Below are 16,359 nucleotides of genomic sequence, written 5' to 3' on the forward strand. Positions count from 1 at the left end.
TGAGGATTTATGGGGAAAATATTGTACATTTTTTTGTTAGAATTATTTCTTCTTTACCTTAGAAAACCACCCATGAAATGATACATCAAGTGATATGAGTGGAATACTTCATTATGATGTTTTTTGGGTTTTTTCAATGATTTTAACAATGTTTGCTCCTTCAATTTTTTACAGTAATAACACTTATCATCATTACTTCATGTGAGGAAATGTTGCCTTCATTCATTGAGAAATGTGTTGATACATTGAATAAAGGTTTATGTGTTAAAACTTACTGTGTTTGTTTTATTATTTCTGGTATATTATGAAGGTCTGTCATCATCAGGCCGCCTCTGTGGTCTAATGGTAGACTGTCTGCCCGGAGAGGGGAAGGTCTGGGGTTTGATCCCGGGCAGTGTCATACCAAAAGATGCTGAGGATCAAGTTTAAAAATATCATCCAACAAGGGGTGCACGGGTGGCACAGTCGTTTAAAACGCTGCAATTCGTTGTTCAGAGTTGCGTCCCTTGGGCATGCCAGAAACCTATGATTGCGGGTTCGAATCCTGGTTCATCTCGATTATGTTTCTAGGTTTGTTAACACAATACCCGTGCTCATGGGTTTCATCGAAGTGGTAAACGTCTGAGACCAGCATCAGTTGGAGCTTTCCCCCTCATTAAGTTGACACACAGTGATGTGACTGGAATTCTTTTAAAAGCAGCATTAAACACAACTCACTCAATCACTCAATCACTCATCCACCAAATACGGACTGAAATATCCCCATATACAATTATTGGGTAAGCACGATATGACCTCAGTTTCATGAGGGATATGACCTCAGTTTCATGAGGGACGGTGGCGTGGCCTAGTGGTTAAAGCATTCGCTTGTCATGGAAAGACCAGTTCGATTCCCCACATGGGTACAATGTGTGAAGCCCATTTCTGACGTCCCCCACCTTGATATTGCAGGAATCTTATTAAAAGCCTGGTAAAACCAAACTCACTCAATTTCATGCTGAACGGACAGATGTATACAGTCTTGACTGGGGGCTCAGTCATGACTTGGGGTTGGATCAGTAGAGTCAAGTCATAAGGAATGGGACATATCACAGTAACTCATTGTGTGAAGCAAGGGAAATGAGGTGAGGTGAGATGAAATGGGGTTTAATGGCGCATACAAGATAACCACACCTACATAGCAACGGGCATGCACATAACGTGTGTGTGGCTGCTTGTACTAGTGCGGACTTATGCCGATTTATAGTGCTTGTCTATTGAGATACCATGGCGCAGTTTAACATGAATACCCCACTCAGACACAGTATACCTACTCCGAGCCGTCCAGTCCTTGTTTAGCCCCTTAATGCAGAGCACCAGACAGGGTAACAACAAGTACCATAATTTAACGTCTTTTGGTATGACGGGCGGGTTCGAAAACCGGGACCTTACGCTCTCCTTGCAAACGCTCTACCACTGGACCACGGAGGCGGTAGACAGGGAAGATTCAAGTGAGTGTTAATAATGCAAAATAGTGAGACAATTATATGAATGGATCCTGAAAATCAGTGATGCCACCTACATACCTCGTGAAAGACTGATGTATTTATTCCAACAGAATATGAAGGAAAATAGGATCGGTTTAGTTTGGTTGGAAAACTTGCAAGGCCATTAATCACACACACACACACACACACACACACACACACACACACACACACAGAGGGTTTGTAATTATTAGGGGTTAGGGAATATCACAGGAACTACATGTACTTAAGTCGGTGATAAGTCATTATAAGAAGAATATCACAGTAGGTCATTATAACGAGGCGAGGAATATCACAGGAGCTACACGAACTTATAAAGAGGTGGCGATATCACGATAAGTCATAATAAAGAAGTGGGGAGATCACAATAAGGTATTATAAGGAGGTCGGGCCCGGGAATATCACAGGAACTACACGTACTTATAAAGAGGTTGGGATATCACAATACGCCATTATAAGGAGGTGGCAAGTACCAAAATCAGACACAATAAGTAGGAGAAGAATATCACACTCAGTAAGTATAAAAAGTAGGAAATGTTTGAAACAGACATATCTGGAGATAGGATTTGTTTTTTTGTTTAACGCCGCACTCAGCAATATTCCAGCTATGACGGCGGTCTGTAAATAATCGAATCTAGACCAGACAATCCAGTGATTGAGCATGAGCATCGATCCACGCATTTGGGATACGATTACATGCATCAACCAAGTCAGCAGCTTGACCACCCGATCCCGTTAGTCGCCTTTTACGACAAGCATAGTCGCCTTTTACGGCTAGCATGGGTTGCTGAAGACCTATTCTACCCGGATCTTCACGGGTCCAGGAGATAGGATATATTTGTAGAATGAGAAAGACAGTGTAAAGAACAAGAGGCGTATCACGGTACGTCATTATCAGGAGGCAGGGAATATCACTATAAATAAAAGCGACAAAACATGTTCCATAATCATACGAAATCTCCATTTTACGATTCCGACTATTGGGAGTTAATTCTTATTATTAATCACTCTCAAACAGTCTTGATACCAGGTAGAACAAGCTTGCTGGATTATTGCAACAGACAGTTGCACTACATATGAAATGAATTCACGCCAGCAAATCTTAAAAGAAGGACCAAGCGTCACTGAATCTTTAACATTTGTTTTGTCTGTTGTTTAACGCCGCACTCAGCAATATTCCAGCTATATGACGGCGGTCTGTAAATAATCGAATCTGGACCAGACAATCCAGTGGCTGACATCACGAGCACTGATCCACGCAATTGGGACACGACGAACTACCTCAAATTTAGTTTCAAAGAAAAACCTAGGTCCATGTTTTTTTATTAAAGGAGGACCTGGTTCCATTATATATTTAAAGAAGGAACTACCGCCATTGTACTTTTAAGGAAAGACATAGCTCCATGTTTTGTTTCAAATGAGGGCCAGGCTCAATTATATCTTTAAAGAAGAACTAGCCATTGTATCTTTTAGAAGGGCCTAGCTCCATTGCACATTTAAAGAAGCAATTTAAGGCAAGGCACAGGAACATATTCAAATAGGGAATTGCATTAGCCATGGTTTCTGTCACAGATGCGTCAAATTTTTAAATGTCCTCGACATGCCTTCCATAAAATTTCAGGAACACTTTATTGCAGCATTGAATGCTGTAACCCGGATCAAACAACTTTTGAGCATGAGTCATGACTCTCTGATCATTTCTGAAGCATGTTCTGTGAAATGACATCTGACCCATGTTCTGCAAAGTGACGTCTGACCCATGTCCTGCAAAGTGACGTCTGACCAATTTTCTGTAAAGTGACGTCTTGCTCAAGCTCTGCAAAGTGACGTGTGACCCATGTCCTGCAAAGTGACGTCTGACCCATGTCCTGCAAAGGGACGTCTGACCCATGTCCTGCAAAGGGACGTCTGACCAATTTTCTGTAAAGTGACGTATGACCAATGTTCTGTAAAGTGACGTCTTGCTCAAGCTCTGCAAAGTGACGTGTGACCCATGTTCTGCAAAGTGACGTCTGTCCCATGTTCTTCAGATAGAGGTATAACCCCTGAGTGATGTGTCTGATGTCTTCGGTGTGGCCCGTCTACTTTCGATGGCTCGTGTAGTTGTGTCAGCAGACAATGGGTATCGTGAGAGAGCCATTGGACTTATTCAACCAACGACCATCTTACAAAACCTCACTGTCTGGAACCAATAACGCCATTTGTCACACACCAACTAGATAAACTGAAAGTAGCAAACAAAACAACCATAAAACAATGATAAATATCAAGAAGACATACTGAAACATATCCCCTTAGAGAAAGCAACAATACCCTTATACAAGCAAATGACCAACATAGGGGTTTGTTGGTTTGCTGTTTAACGCCGCACTCAGCAATATTCCAGCTATATGACGGCGGTCTGTAAATAATCGAGTCTGGACCAGACAATCTAGTGATTGATATCATGAGCATCGATCCACACAATTGGGATCGATGACCGTGCATCAACCAAGTCAGCGAGCCTGACCACCCGATCCCGTTAGTCGCCTTTTACGACAAGCATAGTCGCCTTTTACGGCTAGCATGGGTTGCTGAAGACCTATTCTACCCGGATCTTCACGGGTCCAGGAGATAGGATATATTTGTAGAATGAGAAAGACAGTGTAAAGAACAAGAGGCGTATCACGGTACGTCATTATCAGGAGGCAGGGAATATCACTGTAAATAAAAGAGACAAAACCTGTTCCATAATCATACGAAATCTCCATTTTACGATTCCGACTATTGGGAGTTAATTCTTATTATTAATCACTCTCAAACAGTCTTGATACCAGGTAGAACAAGCTTGCCCGATTATTGCAACAGACAGTTGCACTACATATGAAATGAATTCACGCCAGCAAATCTTAAAAGAAGGACCAAGCGTCACTGAATCCTTAACATTTGTTTTGTCTGTTGTTTAACGCCGCACTCAGCAATATTCCAGCTATATGACGGCGGTCTGTAAATAATCGAATCTGGACCAGACAATCCAGTGACTGACATCACGAGCACTGATCCACCCAATTGGGACACGACGAACTACCTCAATTTTAGTTTCAAAGAAAAACCTAGGTCCATGTTTTTTTTAAAGGAGGACCTGGTTCCATTATATATTTAAAGAAGGAACTACCGCCATTGTATCTTTTAGAAGGGCCTAGCTCCATTGCACATTTAAAGAAGCAATTTAAGGCAAGGCACAGGAACATATTCAAATAGGGAATTGCATTAGCCATGGTTTCTGTCACAGATGCGTCAAATTTTTAAATGTCCTCGACATGCCTTCCATAAAATTTCAGGAACACTTTACTGCAGCATTGAATGCTGTAACCCGGATCAAACAACTTTTGAGCATGAGTCATGACGCTCTAATCATTTCTAACACATGTTCTGTAAAGTGACGTCTTACCCATGTTCTGCAAAGTGACCCCTGACCCATGTTTTGTAAAGTGATGTCTGACCCATGTTCTGCAAAGTGACGCCTGACCCATGTTCTGCAAAGTGACGTGTGACCCATGTTTTGTAAAGTGACATCTGACCCATGTTCTGCAAAGTGACGCCCGACCCATGTTTTGTAAAGTGACGTCTTGCTCAAGCTCTGCAAAGTGACGTGTGACCCATGTTCTGCAAAGTGACGTCTGTCCCATGTTCACGAAAGTGACATCTGACCCATGTCCTGCAAAGTGACGTATGACCAATGTTCTGCAAAGTGACGCCCGGCCCATGTTTTGTAAAGTGACGTCTTGCTCAAGCTCTGCAAAGTGACGTGTGACCCATGTTCTTCAAAGTGACGTCTGTCCCATGTTCACGAAAGTGACATCTGACCCATGTCCTGCAAAGTGACGTATGACCAATGTTCTGTAAAGTGACGTCTTGCTCAATGTTCTGCAAAGTGACGTGTGACCCATGTTCTGCAAAGTGACGTCTGTCCCATGTTCTTCAGATAGAGGTATAACCCCTGAGTGATGTGTCTGGTGTTCTTCGGTGTGGCCCGTCTACTTTCGTTGGCTCGTGTAGTTGTGTCAGCAGACAATGGGTATCGTGAGAGAGCCATTGGACTTATTCAACCAACGACCATCTTACAAAACCTCACTGTCTGGAACCAGTAACGCCATTTGTCACTCGCCAACCAGATAAACTGAAAGTAGCAAACAAAACAACCATAAAACAATGATAAATATCAAGAAGACATACTGAAACATATCCCCTTAGAGAAAGCAACAATACCCTTATACAAGCAAATGACCAACATAGGGGTTGGTTGGTTTGTTGTTTAACGCCGCACTCAGCAATATTCCAGCTATATGACGGCGGTCTGTAAATAATCGAGTCTGGACCAGACAATCTAGTGATTGATATCATGAGCATCGATCAACGCAATTGGGATCGATGACCGTGCATCAACTAAGTCAGCGAGTCTGACCACCCGATCCCGTTAGTCGCCTTTTACGACAAGCATAGTCGCCTTTTACGGCTAGCATGGGTTGCTGAAGACCTATTCTACCCGGATCTTCAGGGGTCCCAACATAGGGGAGCCTGCCGCTCAACACTGATGCCTTCCGTCTACCCGCGATCTATATAGAAGCGATCAGCTGGGCGTTGTCATGGTGATCATCACACCTGTACCAGTCTATCACTGTATAACTCACATCCTTCTTAGTATTTAATTGTGTATCGCACTCTACACACGTCTGCGCGTGGACAGTGCGTCAATCGTCCCTATGCATGCTTAAACTGTGAAATACAACAAGCTTTGATCTTTAAACGAATCGACGCATGACGTAGTTTTCAGAGGTGTCTGTTGAGTGGCGGATCCAGAGGGGAGGTGGGATGGTGTAGACAGACAGACAGACAGACTGACACACGCACGCACGCACGCACGCACGCACAATTGTGTGCTCATATCCTACCATGATAACATGTTGAATTGGTTGTAAAATGATTAAAAATGGTTGTTTATATACAGTATTTGTGATATTTTGGGGTAGTCTATTACGCATGTTTTTGTTACTTTTACTTAAACTGATCAATGAATATGTTTGGTTAAACAGACAATTATAAGATCAGATTATGTTCACAGTTCTGTTTCATTACTGTGGTGCATTATTGTGAGCTACAGAAATCTGTCCATAGCCACAAGAAATCACCGCCAGTAGGGGGTCGATTGTGCGATTCCGTCTGTAACATGATTTTTTTCTTGTTCCATACATTACCTAAACTAACATGAACTGTTCATGTTTGAACTCAGATTTCCGGTCACTATTTTTTGTCGTCATTTTAGGACATTTCCAAATTTGACATATCAGAGACAAAAATGATGTCCAATTCAATTCCCTATTTTGACTTGTACCAATTGCTTCCGTGTTTTTTTTCTTCAGGTGAACGATTGACTTACCTTTGCATGTGTTTGTGACGGGTGCCAGTGGGGCAGGATACGCTCACCTTTTCGCGAACACCTGGTACCATCACTTTGATAGTGATTCAGAAACACATGCTCATGATCTAGTCGGAATCGTACAATCGACCTATTTTTTATGAATATGAATTTGTCGCTTTTATTTACGATATTAAATATAACAATATGGATGTCTCAACTCAGAAGAACATAACTGACTATAACTTATATAATGAACCTTACCATATACTGAACCAATGAATAATCTTGAAAAGTTACAACGAGCGATGTTGCCTAGTAGTGTCAATTTTGAAACAATGTATGCTTGTAGTTTAACGTAGTTTTGTTAACAAGCGCCCCAGACCTTAATCTTCCTAACCCATCCTTGAACGACTGTTGACGTCGTCATACTAGCTAGGACACGAGTAAAATAACAAAACAAAAAAACAGTTCATTTTTCGTTTTTCAGGGGGCAGAGGTGGCCAAGTCGTCTAAGGCGCCGCAATTCGATGTTCGGAGTTGCGTCCCTTGGGCACGCTTTAACCCGATGTACGTGGGTTCGAATCCTGTTTGGTCCCACTTATGTTTCAATGTCAGCACCATACCTGTGCCTGTGGGTTTCACCAAAGTGGTAAACGTCTGAGACCTGCATCACTTCGGGCTTTCCTCCCACATGAAGCTGACTGGTTGTGATATAACTGGAATAATGTTAAATGTTTTATAGTTTTCAAATGTAATTGGACGTTTATCTTGCAATTGTGATTATACTCGTTTATAGAGAACGAACTTTCACCTTGTAATTAATAGTGAGAAAACTCTTTCCATAGTCATAAGAAATCCACATGTCTTCCATAAAACTTTTCGAAAGCTATACTGGGGCTAATGCTGTACCATTGATCAAACAACCTTTCAGCATGCTCTTTGAAATCTGTATTGTACCTCCAACGTTGTGAAATGTAGACACCAAAGGCTGGAGCTGCTGGAATATTGCTCGACAGAAAAGGGAAAGCTGATTATTGGAAAGTTGAAGTTCAGGCTGGTAAATCAGTGGAATTGATTTGGCTATTTGATGTTTTTTGAACGACATCAGATCATCGATATACATCAAGCTAAAGTTAAACTTCTCGGCCAAATTGCCTTGTTCCGACTTTGCCAAACCGAGCAGAAACCCCGATTGATATGCAAAAAGAAACAGATCAGTAAGATAGGGAGTTCAATTGATGCCCAAGGTTATGCATAATCTTGGCTAAACGTCTTACTCCTTAATTTTGCGTAGATGGAATCTTCAGATGACATTTTCGATCATTTATGACAAGTGGTACTTAACCTCTGAAATTAATATGTAACTATATCTATGGTAACCAAGTTTTCCCTAAAATCCCCCGTCGTGTGGGATAGTGGTGTACAAAGTTGAAAAAAAATATTCTGACATAATTGAGCTTTGTTTTTTCCTGAGATTGCAAAATATTCAAGCTAATACTTGGAGATTAAGAGAATCAACCTGGAATTAATTCCACTCGCCATATTTCTATGAATATAAAGAAAGTAAAAATGAAACATGTAGCACATCAATGTTCCCGATTACCATTTATTTGTCTAAAGAAATATCGAAATATATTATAGATCGAGTCAAATGGTTTCGAAAAATCAACAAATAATTCATTTACTAAATAGTAGTGATACCGTTGTACCTTCTTGATAATAAATGTTGTATAGTATTTTTTAACAATATTGGTCGTTGTCTTAATCCCTCTTAAGCTTAATTGGTTTTGTCGAAAGAGTTTGCCAAAATACCAAACGCATATACGTTATCAAGAAATTAGTTCATCGTGTTCCTGAATAATCATTGTAGTGGAAGATAGATCCATTGTGTTTATTGCAATTTAGCAATTGCTAGATTATACTGCAGAGTCACCCGGAGTGGGTAAAGGTTGTTGTTGTTATTACTAGGCCGTGTAAACAATATCTCTCCATTCTTCATTCCCTTCTTTCATTCCCAAATGAGTGAGTGAGTACGGTTATAACGAACTCAAAGGGACCACTTATTTTAGTTCGTAATAACCGTAGTTCGTTATAAGCATATATACAGCATATATACAAGAAATGACCGGGACTAAAAAAATACGTTCGTTATATCCGTCGGTTCGTTACAAGCGTGTTCGTTATAAACGTAGTTTACTGTATTTGTAAACATTCTGGAATAGGAACATTTATACATTGGTGGCTATGTATCCATATTATATTCACAAGTACTTTAGGTCTGAGAACCGTAATACTCAATACTCTTGACTTTCTTCTTTGATAGACATTTAGAAGTTGGAGTACTAAGTAAGGATATGAATTTATGGATGGATGAACAACTTCTTTATTACAATTACAAGCAAGTGCTTGATAACGGTGTTAGAACCTACACCGAAACGTCGCTCTTAATTGTAATAAAGAAGTTGTTCATCCATAAATTCTTATCCTTACACTTGACTTTGTGTGGCATTAGAACATTTCATTTTTAGAAGATGTTAGAATAGGTCTTCAGCAACTCATGCGACGTTAAACCCCATTTCACATCCTACCCTGACATTGCTAAACGTTGCCTAAAACCTCCTTCAATCGCCCAAGCACAATGTGACGCTGACTCGGGAGATGGCGTTGCACATTTTCCCCAATTATATGTCTGTATTACCAGGTAGTAAAGTATAGCGTACATGCATCTCTATATACTTGACACCCATGGACTTATTATTCAGTACAGCCTTGGAGCAGCGCTACCAAACTAAAACAAAGAGAACTGAGTAGTCGTGCATTATGTTTGCAAACTTTTCGAAATTTATTCTTTGAAATAGATTTATTATATGATCTTTACGTTTTCTTATACGACATATTTAAGCCAAACGTAGACAAAATGCTACAGTTATAAACTCTAAATGATTAAGTTGTCAAGATAACAATGATCACTAAATCTGTTCACGCCATTATAACCACACCGAACTATAGACAACTCTATTCTACTGATTCTATGTGTGCGACACTTCGAGTCACAGTCTGAACACACCAGGGCGATGTGTGACACACATCCCGTGCCCAGCACGTGCCGCCATTGTGATCTCCAGGGTGCGCGCGAATGTTTGTCACGCCGAGTATGATTGCATTCAAGAAGGCTCTAGTCTCTTCTTCATCGTGTAGAAAACAGGAAACTGCTCCCTGAATATAACGGTTGCATGGGTAAGTGTTAATCAGCGACCGGGTATAAAGGGTCCGAGAAGCAGGATGATAAGACAACCTCTCTGGCTCTGACCAGTGAGCATCTCAAGGTTCTCCAGGACGATGAGCGGCCAAAGACGGACGGGTCTCATGGCATGAAGGTAAGTATATCGGCTGGTAGCTTAATCTAATCACATGTGTAATTGAAATATTCACTATATTTATACTTTACCTGGGAGAAAATTAGGCACTGCGTGCTATGTATTTCAATAATTAAAATAATTTCCATTATATCGTATCATATTCTTCATGTAACATGATGTGAATCATGTGTCCATCTAGAATAACGTAGTGTTAATGTACTATTTTATATATGATATCTAAGGCATGAGAGATCAATGTTATATGAGAATGTTTCCAAACGATACATGGACGTTCATGATGTAAGACTCAAAGAATTTAAGAACACCCGATTCTTTAAGGAAGAGAATTTATGGATGTCAACTTATTTATTATGAGGGACGCAACGTTTCGGAGTATATACTTACTCCTTCGTCAGGTACATCAGCGCTATGAGGCAGAGAACATATATATATATATATATATATATATATATACCTGTAAGAACAACAAAAGTAATAAGATAACAAAGGTGGAAGCGTAACAAAGGGAGCCAAAAGGTAATTGGCGCTGATAGGTGATAATAGGCTCATAATGAGAAGTTGACATCCATAAATTCTCTTCCTTGTGTGTATCACGTCTTGAACCGATTCTTCTTCACTACTATAGTTAATTTGTCATGGTATTCCATTTTCATCAGCAATATATGTTGTCACATACAATTTTCCCTGTTTTTTAGCTGCAGTTTATGTTTATATTCAATGCTGTGTTCTAACCGACTATGAGGAATTTAGTTGCAGAGTTAGTTCCCCTGTTTCTCGATTCTAACACCTGCCGGTATGGTTTTGTAAGATAGTCATTGGTTGAAGAAGTCCAATGACCGTCTGGCGATACCTACCGTTTGGTGACGTCACGACCAACACAGAGATGCCGCAACAGAACGAAACAGATGACGACAGACAGAAGGTGTGGGATGACTTCATGAAGGTATGTTCGATGATTACTCCATGACTCATATCAAGAAAGGTGCTATTGTAGACTTATATATTAGCATTTCGATATACCCAGGATACATCTCATCCATCTCATTTCCAAACGTCAACGGGGCGGGCGGGTAGTCTAGTGGTTAAAGCGTTCGCTCGTCACGCCGAACACCCGGGTTCGATTCCCGACATGGGTACAATGTGTGAAGCCCATTTCTGGTGTCCCCCAGTGGGATATTGTTGGAATATTGCTAAAAGCGGCGTAAAAGCATACTCACTCACTCCAAACGTCAACGCAAGATAATAATCAATCTGGATTATTTTTCGAAACAGATGCCATTGGGCGTAAAAGGCAAACTAGTGATAGAAATTACCCGTGAAGATCCGGTATAGAATAGGTCTCCAGCAACCTATGCTTGCTGTAAGGTCAGGGTCGCTGACTTGTGTGATGCATGTCGTCGTATCCCAAATTGCGTACATCGATTATCACAATATCAATCACTGGATTATCGGGTCCAGACTCGATTATTTACAAACCGCCGTCATATAGCTGGAATATCGTTGAGAGCGGCATACAACAACACACACACAAAAGTGATGGAAATTATATGATTGGGTCACTGGAAATCAGTGATGACACCAGATGTTGGCAAAATCCTGTTCTGATTTGAGCAAGTGTTTTGTGTAATGCTGAGGTCTCAGTTTTAAATTGACAAACAACAAACACCTTCTGTTCTTTGCCTGCATGGGTATCTGATAAATACCCAAACAACATTTTGTTTGCTCTAATAATAAATTATGCTATCGAACAACAGAGTTAAACTTTCATGGACGACGTCAACATGGGTTCTTCCTCTAGGCAGTGAGGTTTTGTAAGATGGTCATTGGTTGAAGATGTTCAATGGCCTTCTCACGATACCCATTGAATAGCGACATGCCGACACAGCAGACGACACACATTGAGGCAGCAGACGACACGCCATCACCGAAAAGACAACACAAATAGCGGGATGGGAAGAAGCAAATCCATTATCTCATCCTGTATACAAACATCAGAAAAGACCACAATTCAAGTTGACCATGTTCTATATTCTTTGTGATGATCGTTTTCAGCCAAAGTTTTGTTTTATTTGTTTGCAATATTCCAGCTATATGACGGAGTTTTGTAAATAATCGAGTCTGGACCAGGCAACCGAGTGAATGACACATTGAGCATCGATCTACGCAATTGGGATGCGATGGCATGCATCAATCAAGTCAGCGAGCCTGACCACCCGATCCCGTTGGTCAAAGAAGATATGTCTCACAAGTCATCTTTCAGCCGCAGGAAACGATGTTTCTATCAAGAGCATGAGTTGTATGGTGTAATTTTGATGTCTCGGTTCTATAGTTTAAAACTGGATGTCTCTTACACCACTCAACTCCAGCCTCTCAACGTCCGACACCTTCCATACACGCAGCCTCGATGACGCCCTGTGGTACGCACACGTCATGGTATTCTAAATGTTTTTGTGTTCGTAACCTTAGTTTCACTGAGTCCCATTCCGCCCTGATCTAACCGGAAAATGTCTGAATGTGGTGTATGACAACATTCACTTACTCACGGTTCAACAACTGACCAGGGTTATCTCCCCTTCTGATTAGTACACAGTCTTGGTGTCATTTGACTGGAATAATGATAAAGCGGCGTAACAGCGTATTCAATTGCTCAATTTGTTTCCGATAGATAGCGTTTACAAATCTGATATTTAAGTTGATGTTATATACGTTCTTAGCTGACAGAGTTGACTAGGGCTTTGTTCTAAAGATGATAGATCATATTTCATATCCATAGACATGCTTCTAACACCAGAAGGAGTATGTATCTTCGTCCCACAATGCGCAATTACTGGTACATGTTTGGTAAGTGACAGGCAAAACAGGACTAGATTGATGTTGGAACACGCTGCGTCACTTCCGGTACAGATCCAGTCGTCTGCCAGTGAGGTTTTGTAAGATGGTTATTGGTTGGAAAAGTTCAATGACCTTCTCACAATACTCACTGACTGATGACGTCACAACTTGGAGCTCGATCAGTCGACTTGACGCTGGCAACGCACTACTTTCCACGATGTAAGTGTGTTTGTTTGTTTGTTGTTTGTTGTTTAACGCTGCACTCAGCAATATTCCAGCTACATGACGGCGGTCTGTAAATAATTAAGTCTGGACCACACAATCCAGTGACTGACATCATGAGCATCGAACCACGCAATTGAGATCGATGGCAAGCTTCAACCAAGTCAGCGAGCCTGACACCCTATCCCGTTTGTTGCCTTTTACAGCAAGCACGGGTTGCTGAAGACCTATTCTTACCCGGATCTTCACGGGTCAGCTATAAGATGTCAGATGTTATAGTGTTTTTAACAGCCAAACAAGAATTTATGGTTATGATGTAATTGTAGTAAGGTATTCAATGGAATTATGGGCAATTATGGGCATCACACTTTGTACCCATGTGGAAAATCAAACGTGCCCAAGGATTCGAATCCACAATCATAGGTTTCTGGCGTACCCAAGGGACACAACTCTGCACAACAAATCGTGGCGCCTTAGACCACTGGGCCACCCGTGCCCCCTGAAAAGGATTAAATGAAGCAGGTCAGTCATTCACCATGTTGGTGCAACCCACTGGTATGGTGCCAACTACCAAGGATCATGATCATTGCAAATCTGGGATCGGAATCCATAAACAGCGGATCATAGCACGGCTAAGGGATGCTACTCCGCACAAAGAATCCAAGAGCAGGTGGTTATACACAATTATCATATTTTTGGTGTCTGTTGTTTAACACCACACTCAGCAATATTCCAGCTATATGACGGCGGTTTGTAAATAATCGAGTCTGGACCAGACATCGAGTGTGTGACAAAATGAGCATCGATCTACGCAATTGGGATGCGATAACATGCATCAATAAAGCCAGACAGCCTGACCACCCGATCCCGTTAGTCAAAGAGGATATGTCTCACAAGTCATCTTTCAGCCGCAGGAAACGATGTTTTAAAAAAAGTTTCTATCAAGGGCAAGAGTTGCATGGTGTAATTTTGATGTCTCGGTTCTATAGTTTAAAACTGAATGTCTCTTACACCACTCAACTCCAGCCTCTCAACGTCCGACACCTTCCATACACGCAGCCTCGATGACGCCCTGTGGTACGTAAACGTCATGGTATTCTAAATGTTTTCGTGTTCGTAACCTTAGTTTCACCGAGTCCCATTCCGCCCTGATCTAACCGGAAAATGTCTGAATGTGGTGTAAAACAACATTCACTTACTCACGGTTCAACAACTGACCAGGGTTATCTCCCCTTCTGATTAGTACACAGTCTTGGTGTCATTTGACTGGAATAATGATAAAGGCGGCGTAACAGCGTATTCAATTGCTCAATTTGTTTCTGCTAGCTGGCGTTTACAAATCTGTTATTTATGTTCTTAGTTGACAGAGTTGACTGGAGCTTTGTTCTAAAGATGATAGATCATATTTCAAATCCACAGACATGTTTCTAACACCAGAAGGAGTATGTATCTTCGTCCCACAATGCACAATTACATGTTTGGTAAGTGACAGGCAAAACAGGACTAGATTGATGTTGGAACACGCTGCGTCACTTCCGGTACAGATCCAGTCGTCTGCCAGTGAGGTTTTGTAAGATGGTTATTGGTTGGAAAAGTTCAATGACCTTCTCACAATACTCACTGACTGATGACGTCACAACTTGGAGCTCGATCAGACGACCTGACGCTGGCAAGGCACTACTTTCCACTATGTAAGTGTGTTTGTGTGTTTGTTGTTTGTTGTTTAACGCCGCACTCAGCAATATTCCAGCTACATGACGGCGGTCTGTAAATAATTAAGTCTGGACTACACAATCCAGTGATTGTGATCCACGCAATTGAGATCGATGGCAAGCTTCAACCAAGTCAGCGAGTCTGACATCCGATCCCGTTTGTTGCCTTTTACCGCAAGCACGGGTTGCTGAAGACCTATTCTTTCCCGGATCTTCACGGGTCAGCTATAACATGTCAGATGTAATAGTGTTTTTAACAGCTAAACAAGAATTTAAGGTTATGATGAAATTGTGGTAAGGTATTCAATGGAATTATGGGCTTCACACTTTGTACCCATGTGGAAAATCAAACCGAGGCCTTTGATGTGACGAGTGAATGCCTTAACCACTTGGCTACCCCGCTGAAGGAATGAGTGAATGGAGTCATTGTGGTATGTCCATATAACATCTGCCTGCATTGAGGCATAGATCAGGAAAACAGTATGAGAACTATCCAGATTATTGTGAACGGAGCTTTCCTCAACCTTTTTCGATTGATGCAGTTCTGTGGCACAGTATTGTACAGTGTGGCATAGTATTGCAAACTGGCAGTGGGTGGGTGGGGGTTGAGGAGAAGCCTGGCCAAATGTTCCCATTGTCTGCTCTGAAGCTTTGACTCCTCTTTTGTGTGTTTGTGTGTGTGTGTGTGTGTGTGTGTGTGTGTGTGTGTGTGCGTGTTCGCGCACTTGTACTAGTCTGGACTGATGCCGTTTTTAGCCCACTAAGATACCATGCTGCAGTTTAACATGAATACCCCACTCAGACACAGTATACAGACTCCAGCCGACCAGTCCTTGTTTTAGCCCCTAACTGCCGGGCGCCACAGAGGGTAACAAGTACCATCTTATAACGACTTTTGGTATGACGCGGCCTGGGATCAACCCCCCCCAACCTTCTGCTCCCTGGGCTGACGCTCTACCACTAGACAACAGAGGCGGTCTTGACTCAGATAGAAGTTCTAACCTTGTTTTTCTTTCTCGACTACTAGAGTAAAACATTTAGCTAGTACACATTAAGTAGCAAGAAACATGATTTCACATATTGCTTCCACCGAATCACCATGATTACAAACAGGTTGCACATTGTAACCATCCAATCTTCATTTAAGTCTTCTCTTACAACCAGCTGGGAATCGGAACTGGGTGAGTGAGTGAGTGAGTATGGTTTTACTCTGCTTTTAGCAATATTCCAGCAATATCGTGGCTGGGTACACCAGAAATGGGAATCGCACATTGTACCCATGTGGGGGA

The sequence above is a fragment of the Haliotis cracherodii genome, unplaced genomic scaffold, assembly GCF_022045235.1.
Source record: "Haliotis cracherodii isolate W230 unplaced genomic scaffold, xgHalCrac1.p SCAF_8, whole genome shotgun sequence".
NCBI classification, from domain to species: Eukaryota; Metazoa; Mollusca; class Gastropoda; order Lepetellida; family Haliotidae; genus Haliotis; species Haliotis cracherodii.